This window comes from Vidua macroura, chromosome 21 (genome assembly GCF_024509145.1).
Source record: "Vidua macroura isolate BioBank_ID:100142 chromosome 21, ASM2450914v1, whole genome shotgun sequence".
Classification (NCBI taxonomy): domain Eukaryota; kingdom Metazoa; phylum Chordata; class Aves; order Passeriformes; family Viduidae; genus Vidua; species Vidua macroura.
This window is the reverse complement of record NC_071591.1, coordinates 3,535,055-3,542,242: the sequence shown is the minus strand read 5'-3', so window position 1 is coordinate 3,542,242 and position 7,188 is coordinate 3,535,055. Positions and strand designations below refer to the sequence as shown.

Genomic DNA, 7,188 nt, shown 5'->3' with positions numbered 1-7,188 from the left:
TGTTTACAGCCATTCATTGCAGGGGCTTGGAGCAGCAGGGGTCCGATCCACTCCAAATTTCAGGCAAAATAATATCATCCTCGTTTTGCTCTTGTTTGCTCCTAGGAGAGAACACAAGGTCAAACCTTCAACTAGTACAAAGTTGCTCTGAACTACTGAGTGGGTTTTTTTTTTTTGTTTGTTTGTGTTTTGGGGTTTTTTTGGCCTTTTTTGCTATTTTTTTTTTGTTTGTTTGGTTGGTTGGTTGGCTTTTTTTGTTTGTTTGACAAGGTTTTTCCTCTGCTCTCTCTCCCTTTCCATGCCTCCCTCTCCTTCCAGCTCGCCAGCCCAGGAGGAGCCCAGGGTACCAGAGGATTTGGGTTTCCTCCTTGGGTGATGAAGGCTTCTAGAAGGAGTTAAGGCTGGGTGGCCAAAACCAGCAGCTCCCAAGGCTGAAGGTTGGGATGTCTCCTATCTACTCCACCCCCATGGAGACGAGCAGGGGAGCAACCCCGTGTGGGAGATCCAGCTCCCTCCTCCCAGGGGATGCTGCACTGAGAAATCCCCTTCTCTGGGAGCTGCTCCAGGCCCATCCATTTCACAAAGCTGAGAGGGAGCAGTGCCAGCTCTATTGACAGAAACCCACGAATTGGGTCATGTTGCCCATTCCCCCTCCCAGCTCTGAGCTCTCCTGGTGCTCCGGGGGATATTCGGGTGCAGGAGCTGGACACACACTGGCTGTGCTCAAATGAGCCCTGAGCCCCAGGGCAATGCTCTTCTCCTCTAGGATGAGAGCCAAGGCTGCCCCGTGCCCAGGGCTGGCCATGGAGAGGGTTGGATGGAGGGAGAAGGGGGGATCCTCGTTCCCTTTAGCAGCTCCATGGCACTGTGGGAGCCAGCGACGTGCCTGACCTACATAGAGCCCCGGGCCCTCGCGGCACAATCGATCCATTGGCAGCACAGAGATCACAGTGTGGGGGAGGAGCCGCCTCCCTGCCTCTCCTGCATCCAGCCAGGATCTCCCCTGGCAGCGACAGGAGCTGGCAGCACCAGGGTGAAGCTTCTCCTCCGTGCTGGGCACCACGTGCGTCTCACAGCATCCCTCTCTTGGATCCTCCGCACTCAACAGCCCTGGCACGGAGTAACCTGCCCCTTGGACACCTATTTTGGGATGTTCTCCTCTTTTTGTGCATCTGGGAGGGAGAGGTGTAATGTTGTGCGTGCCCCTGGGCCGCCTCTGAGTGCTGCACACAAGGGTTTGGCTGCTGAGAAGTTAAAAGGTGCCTTCCCTGGCTCAGCAGCTCCGTTCACATCTCCTGATGGAGCCTGCTAATGGATCACCAGAGGATTTGAGTGTCCTCCCTCCCAGGTGTCTGGGTTATCCAGCCTGGAATCACACCCTGAAGCCTTTTCCTTCTCGGTGCTTTGAGCATCTCACACCCTGGAGCCGCTCTCGCTGACCTCCCGGGCTCTGCTGCAGAGGATGGATGCTCCTGGCATAATTTGCTCTTTGATGTCCTTCAGAGGAGCGCTTGGGAGGGTGGCAGGAACACAATGGCAAAAAACACCAGGAAAGGGTAAGGATTAGGGTTAGGCTTAGGGTTAAGGCACCGTGATGCCAGGTGATATTTCTCCCCACAAAATCCCAACTTCTCATTAAGTAACAGCGAGGGGGGCATTAAAAATAATAATCTTGGGACGCAGTGTGCCTAACCCTGCAGTCTGCCCCTCCCCAGCACCCCTCCCCTGCCTGCTGGTGGCAGAGCTCGGGCTGGGGGAGGATGGATGAGCAGCCAGAGTGAGAGACTGGCGTGCAGCAGCGTGGGGGAGGATGGAGAGAGGTGTGTGACGGACCAGACAGCGTGGCCTCGCAGTGGGGAGCTCTCTGGGGACAACAGCCAGGTGTTCTGGGTGTCAGCGCCGTGTCCCTCCCCTCCGGCTGTGTCTTTGGCAGCGCTGCCTCGGCGGAGCGACAGCAATTACCGGGCTCGTTAAACTCCGTGCGGAACGAGGGGAAATAAAGCGAATTAAGAGGTGGGCAGAGCCTGGCACTGCCTCCTCCCGGCGGCCGAGCGGAGCCCCGGGGAAAGCACCGAGCCAAGTTTCGCTTTCACACAGCAGGAACGAATCACGGCAGCTGCCGCCAAACAGCGACTGCTCGGGGAGCGCTCCCCGGCTGGGCACCCGGCTGCTAATTAGCAAATAAGGGCTAATCCAATCAATTTAGTGCTCAGCCTGCAGAGGAGGGCGCGCCTCTGCTGGAATAGGGGCAGAGTGGGGTTTTGGGGGTGGCTTTGGCTGTCGGGGTCTCTGCCACAGGATGCTCCAGGGGAAAAAATCCAACTCTTTCTGGTCCTCCCTCTCTGGTTAATTGGGATGCAGGGAACTGGGAGTGGGATGGATGCTCAGCGTGTCCCGTGTCCCCAGGGCGTGCTGGGCTCTCTGGGGTTATGCTGGGGGTGGCTCTGCAAGGCACAGAGGTTTCTGTGCATGGGCAGGCCCTGTCCTCACGCCAGGCCGCCCTCCAAGGCACCCCAGTGTCACCACAGCACCCTGGGGACTGTCAGTGAGCGAGGCAGAGCAAACTGCAGGAATCCCCGAGCCCTTCCAGCCTGCAAACTCAGGAGAGCAGCAAAAGGAAATGAAAAGCTGACTCGATGATGGCAAGCAGGGCTCTCCCAGGGCTTATCAGCAGCCAGGGTGGCCCCCCAGCAGAGCCCAGGGACCTGGCTGAGGGTCCTAAACCTGTCCCTGCAGCTCCCTCACACGAGGCTTTTCCTGAACATTCCTTACTGCTTCCCCTCCGCTGATTTCAGCACTATTAAAATGTTTTCCACCACCACCTCTCTCAATTACATGTTTTTAAAAAGTCATTAAAGAGAATTCCCCATGAAATTATTTTGATTTCCCGCCCCTCCATCTACTTCCAAACTAATGAGATTAATTGAAAACTACAAACATTTTCCAGGGGCCCAAGGCAAACGCAATGGCAAACACATGTAACTCTTCCCAAGGCTTGCATCCATCCTCCCTCCTGCTTTCCAGCTCATCCCTCCCGACATGGGGCTGCATTTTGCACTCTCAGAAGGTGCTCAGGTTTGGAAACCTTTGATATTCTTTCCCTCCTCCTTTGAGGAAGGAGAAAGAAAGTGCCTGAGGAACGAGAGCTGTCAGAGGCAATAATGTGAGATCTCACTTGCGGCAGGCAAGCAGAGGGGGGATTTTGAGGGGTTTTTTTCTTTCTGGCCTGTGGTGTTAACTGGGGAACTTCAAACAGGGAAACGAGGAGGAATTTAGCAAAGTTTTACCTCTTTTTCTCAGCCTCCAGGTAGGAAAAGAAAAATGAAATCTTCCAAACCCAATAAGCTGCAAAGCAAACCTGACAATTGCCCTGTTCTCCTCCCAGGCGTTTGTCTGCTCCTGGTGTTTGATTCCTCCCATCCCGGGTTAATCAATAGGACAAATCTCCGGTGTCGCTCCTCGGGCTCCTCCAGGATTGATGGCAGCAAACAGCCCTTCAGAGGGGGCTGAAAGTCTCTGAGTAAGGATAAATAAAGGGAACAACACGAGAGATTTGTTACTCTGTGGTGGAGCAACCTCTCAGCATCACCTTCCCTCAGGTGCTGCTTTAAAATAGGGTGAAACAAAACCTTAAAAAAAAACAGCAGTAAAGCCCCAAACCCTGCAGAATTCCACGGGGTCACACATATAAACACACACAGCAGCGAGGAAGGTGGTTTGGGAACTGGAGAAAACATTTATTAGCATGGAACTCCCCCACCCCCAAAGCCCAGTTTGTGCAAACACAGGGCACTGATGAGGGCAGGAGTAATTAAGGTGAAGAATGGATTTGCTCCTGTGCTGTGAGGATTTTAGCCTCGCTCACCATGGAATCATGGAATTTGGGGTGGAAAGGACCTTAAAGGTCTTCTTCCACCCCTCTGCCATGGACAGGCACACCTTCTGCTAGACCAGGCTGCTCCAAGCCCCATCCAGCCTGGCCTTGGACACTTCCAGGGGCTCAGAGGTGCTTCCAACCCCTCTCCTGGCAGGAGAAGGATGGATTTCCACAGGACCAGAGGGAAGATGCTGTGAGATGCCCGTGGAGGTGAATCACCCCCTCGGAAGGGGGCCTGGAGGGTGCCCAGAAGAGCGAGGATCCTCCCAGCAGCGCGGCGCCGGCACCGGCGGGGAACCAGGGTGGCCGAGGGACAACCAGCAGAGCAGCCTGGCCAAAAACGACTGCGGTGGATCCCGTCCACAGCACCCTCTGACGAGTTAAAAACCTCCAGTTTATTAAAGATCCATTCCTACCCTAATAAAAGACGCGTTGTCTGGTGGCAGGGAGGCTGCAGGATGTTATGGTTGGAATGTTCCTCGGCCCTTGTGTCATTAAGAGCCCCAGCAGCTGTGGATCTGCAAGGAGCTGGGGTTTTTTCCCCCCCAGACAGGCAGAGTTGATGTTTTCTGTGATCTCCATGATGCCACCAGCTCCCCTTTGATGTGAGCAAGCCAGGGACCTCCAAGGCTCACGGCTCTGGGGGCAAATTTGTCTGAGCACTGCTTGGGAGAAGAGCCAGGAGGATGGAGGCAAGATTAATGCCTGGAGGGGAGAGGCTGATCCCTGGGGCTCTGTATCCATATTCATTAGTGCACTGGGGCTGTGGTGAGCCAAAGGCAATAATAATAATAATAATAATAATAATAATAATAATAATAATAATAATAATAATAATAATAGGAACAGGAAGAAGAAGAAGAAGAGGAAGAGGAAGAAGAGGAAGAAGAGGAAGAAGAAGAGGAAGAAGAAGAAGGAGAAGAAGAAGGAGAAGAGGAAGAAGAAGAAGGAGAAGGAGAAGTCACTTCCATGAAGTTTTCAATAACGGGGCAAAAGGATGGAATTTTTTCCCCATTTCACATGGGGACAATGGAGACACGGAGCAATGAAAGGTTTGATTTGAGAAAATAACACAGGGTGGTCCCACGAGGGGAATGTGGGGAGCTGGGCAGGAGCAGATCCCTCCTAATCCCTCCTCTGTGCTTCCCCACAACCAAACCCCAGCTCTGCAGTGGTTTCCTCATGCAAATCCTTCTCTTGGACTGGCTGGGGACAATTGACACTGCAGTGGTGGAGCAGCCCTTGGGGTTTGTGGGACAGGAACAACTGGGATCTGCTGAGTTTTCTGCCTCCACAGCACAAACCAACCTCCTAAACCACTGGAAAACACTTTGTTCCTATTTTTTTATTTTGAGACAGCCTCGCTCCCAGCACCACATTCCATGCTGGACACTAAAGGTTCTCCCATGGCACAGCTCAGATCCTCCCTGGGGACTCCTGGTCCCTCTCTAGTGATCTGGATTTTCTAGGGACAGAAAGAGCTGGAAGCCAAGTCCTGATTCATTACAATGAAATAAATGAATATATTTTATGCAATCCCTCAGCTGTGTCACCTTGGGGGTCCATGGGGGACAGCTGGAGCCCATCCTTCCATCCAGGCTTGGAAGATCATTCTGCTGGTGGCTTCTGAGGGGTTATCCTGGGTTAGATAAAAAACAGCCCTGTGAGATCAGAGAGGGCCCAGCACAGGCTGTAGGAACAGTGTGTCCCCACCACTCCCACCCTGGCCAAAAATACCTGTCCCAAACCTCCACAGGAACAGGTATTTCTGCAGGTATTTATCCTGCAAGCAGCCCAGAACTGGATTAAGATAAGGTGACGATGTGGAAATGCCTGTCAGGCCTACAAACCTGCAGGGCAAATTAAGCAATCGTGTTCCCAGGACATACATAAAAATAAGTAAAAAACACTATTAATCCATAGCAACAAAAGGAGATGGCATGGCAACAGCAGCAACTGCAAAACAAAACAGCAACCAGAGGAGGGGAGAGGAGGGCAGAGGAGGGGAGAGGGAAAATCAAGCCCTGCTCTGGCCTTTTGGGGGTTTTTAAGGACCCCCAAAGGGTTTTTTTGGGGAGATGTTGCATCCCAGGTGGGGGAGGCAGATCATGATCTGGGTGCTGATGCCAGGGGGGTTCCTGAGCCTCTGCTCAGGCTGACAAAGGTCCCGGATGCTGAGGGCTGGCAGCAGAGCAGGGCAGGGAGCTGAGGATACCAAATCCAATTTCTTTTTTTTTTTTTTTTTTTTTTTTTCCCCTAAATTAAACTGAAACATCAATAGCAGCTTTTAATTACCTTACAAAGATGAGCTGCTCGTGGCACTGCAGAGGAAAAAGAGCCTTTTACTCCTTAGGACTGAAATTCTGTGGACTTGCTGAATGAAACAACCCAGCCCAGGAGTGAGCAGCTCCTCAGGGGCAGCTGCTGTGCTCCCACCCCAAGAAATGATGCTTTCAGCTCTCATGAGGGCAACATCCCTCCAGGAAACAAAACTGGGCTAAACTCAGCCTCCAAACACGGCTCCATCTCTGTTTTGAACCCAGGCAGAGCTGTGCTGTGGCTGCGTGGGAAGAGCGTGATGGAAATAAGCCCTAATGGGTGTTAATTTGGAGTGGGAAGTTTGTGAGTCAGGCAGGGGTGCAGGGGAGGAGTGGGAAGATGCCGAGCAGTGCTGAGCTCCTGCTGCCTGCTGAGAGGAGCTTTTTGTGCTCCTGGCAGGGCTGGGCAGGCTGGGAGCACCCCAGTGGGGCTGGGAGGGTTTGGAAGGAGAAAGGGAACTGCTGGGAAGAAGGGATTGCATCCAGGCACTTTGGCTTGATCAGAACCCACGCTCAAGGGATGGCTGTTAAAAGGAGATTTTCCATGCTGTGAGAGCCAAAGCAAACACAGTGAAACTTAATTAAATGCCTGCCTGCTAAAATAATAATTTTCTTGCGAATTGAGGAAGGTAAAATACAATGAGAGATGGACCTGATAAAGGAACTACAATTCTCCAGCAGAAGCACATGGGTAAAGAGCACAGTAAAGTGGGTTTGCTGCTGGGGAAGGTCCTCCACTTTTCCCTCATGCAGATCCACGTGTGGGATGCTCTCCAGGGCTGTGCCAGCTGCTGAAGCCCTCACAGACTGCCTGTCTCCATCCCAAAGCATGGGCACCCAATCCACTGCTGCCCCAGGAATGGTGCTGTCTGAATTCCTGACAGCAAGTGGAAATATTAATGCTTGTCTAGAGGAAAGAGATGGAAAGGGAAGGGAAAAAAATCCTTCTGAATGGCTGGAATTTTCATTCTGCTCTTGCTGGTGCTGGGGAGA

At 52.7% G+C, this 7,188-nt stretch overlaps 1 long non-coding RNA gene across 1 annotated transcript; it reads right to left on the bottom strand.

Annotated features, from left to right (window-relative positions):
* Nucleotides 1-5,517, bottom strand: LOC128817509 (uncharacterized). Its single transcript, XR_008440221.1, has 3 exons — nt 5,431-5,517; nt 3,359-3,516; nt 1-101 (listed from the first exon to the last, which is right to left on the bottom strand). It is a non-coding gene; the product is annotated as an uncharacterized LOC128817509 (long non-coding RNA).
* Between the last annotated feature and the right edge of the window lie 1,671 nt (nt 5,518-7,188).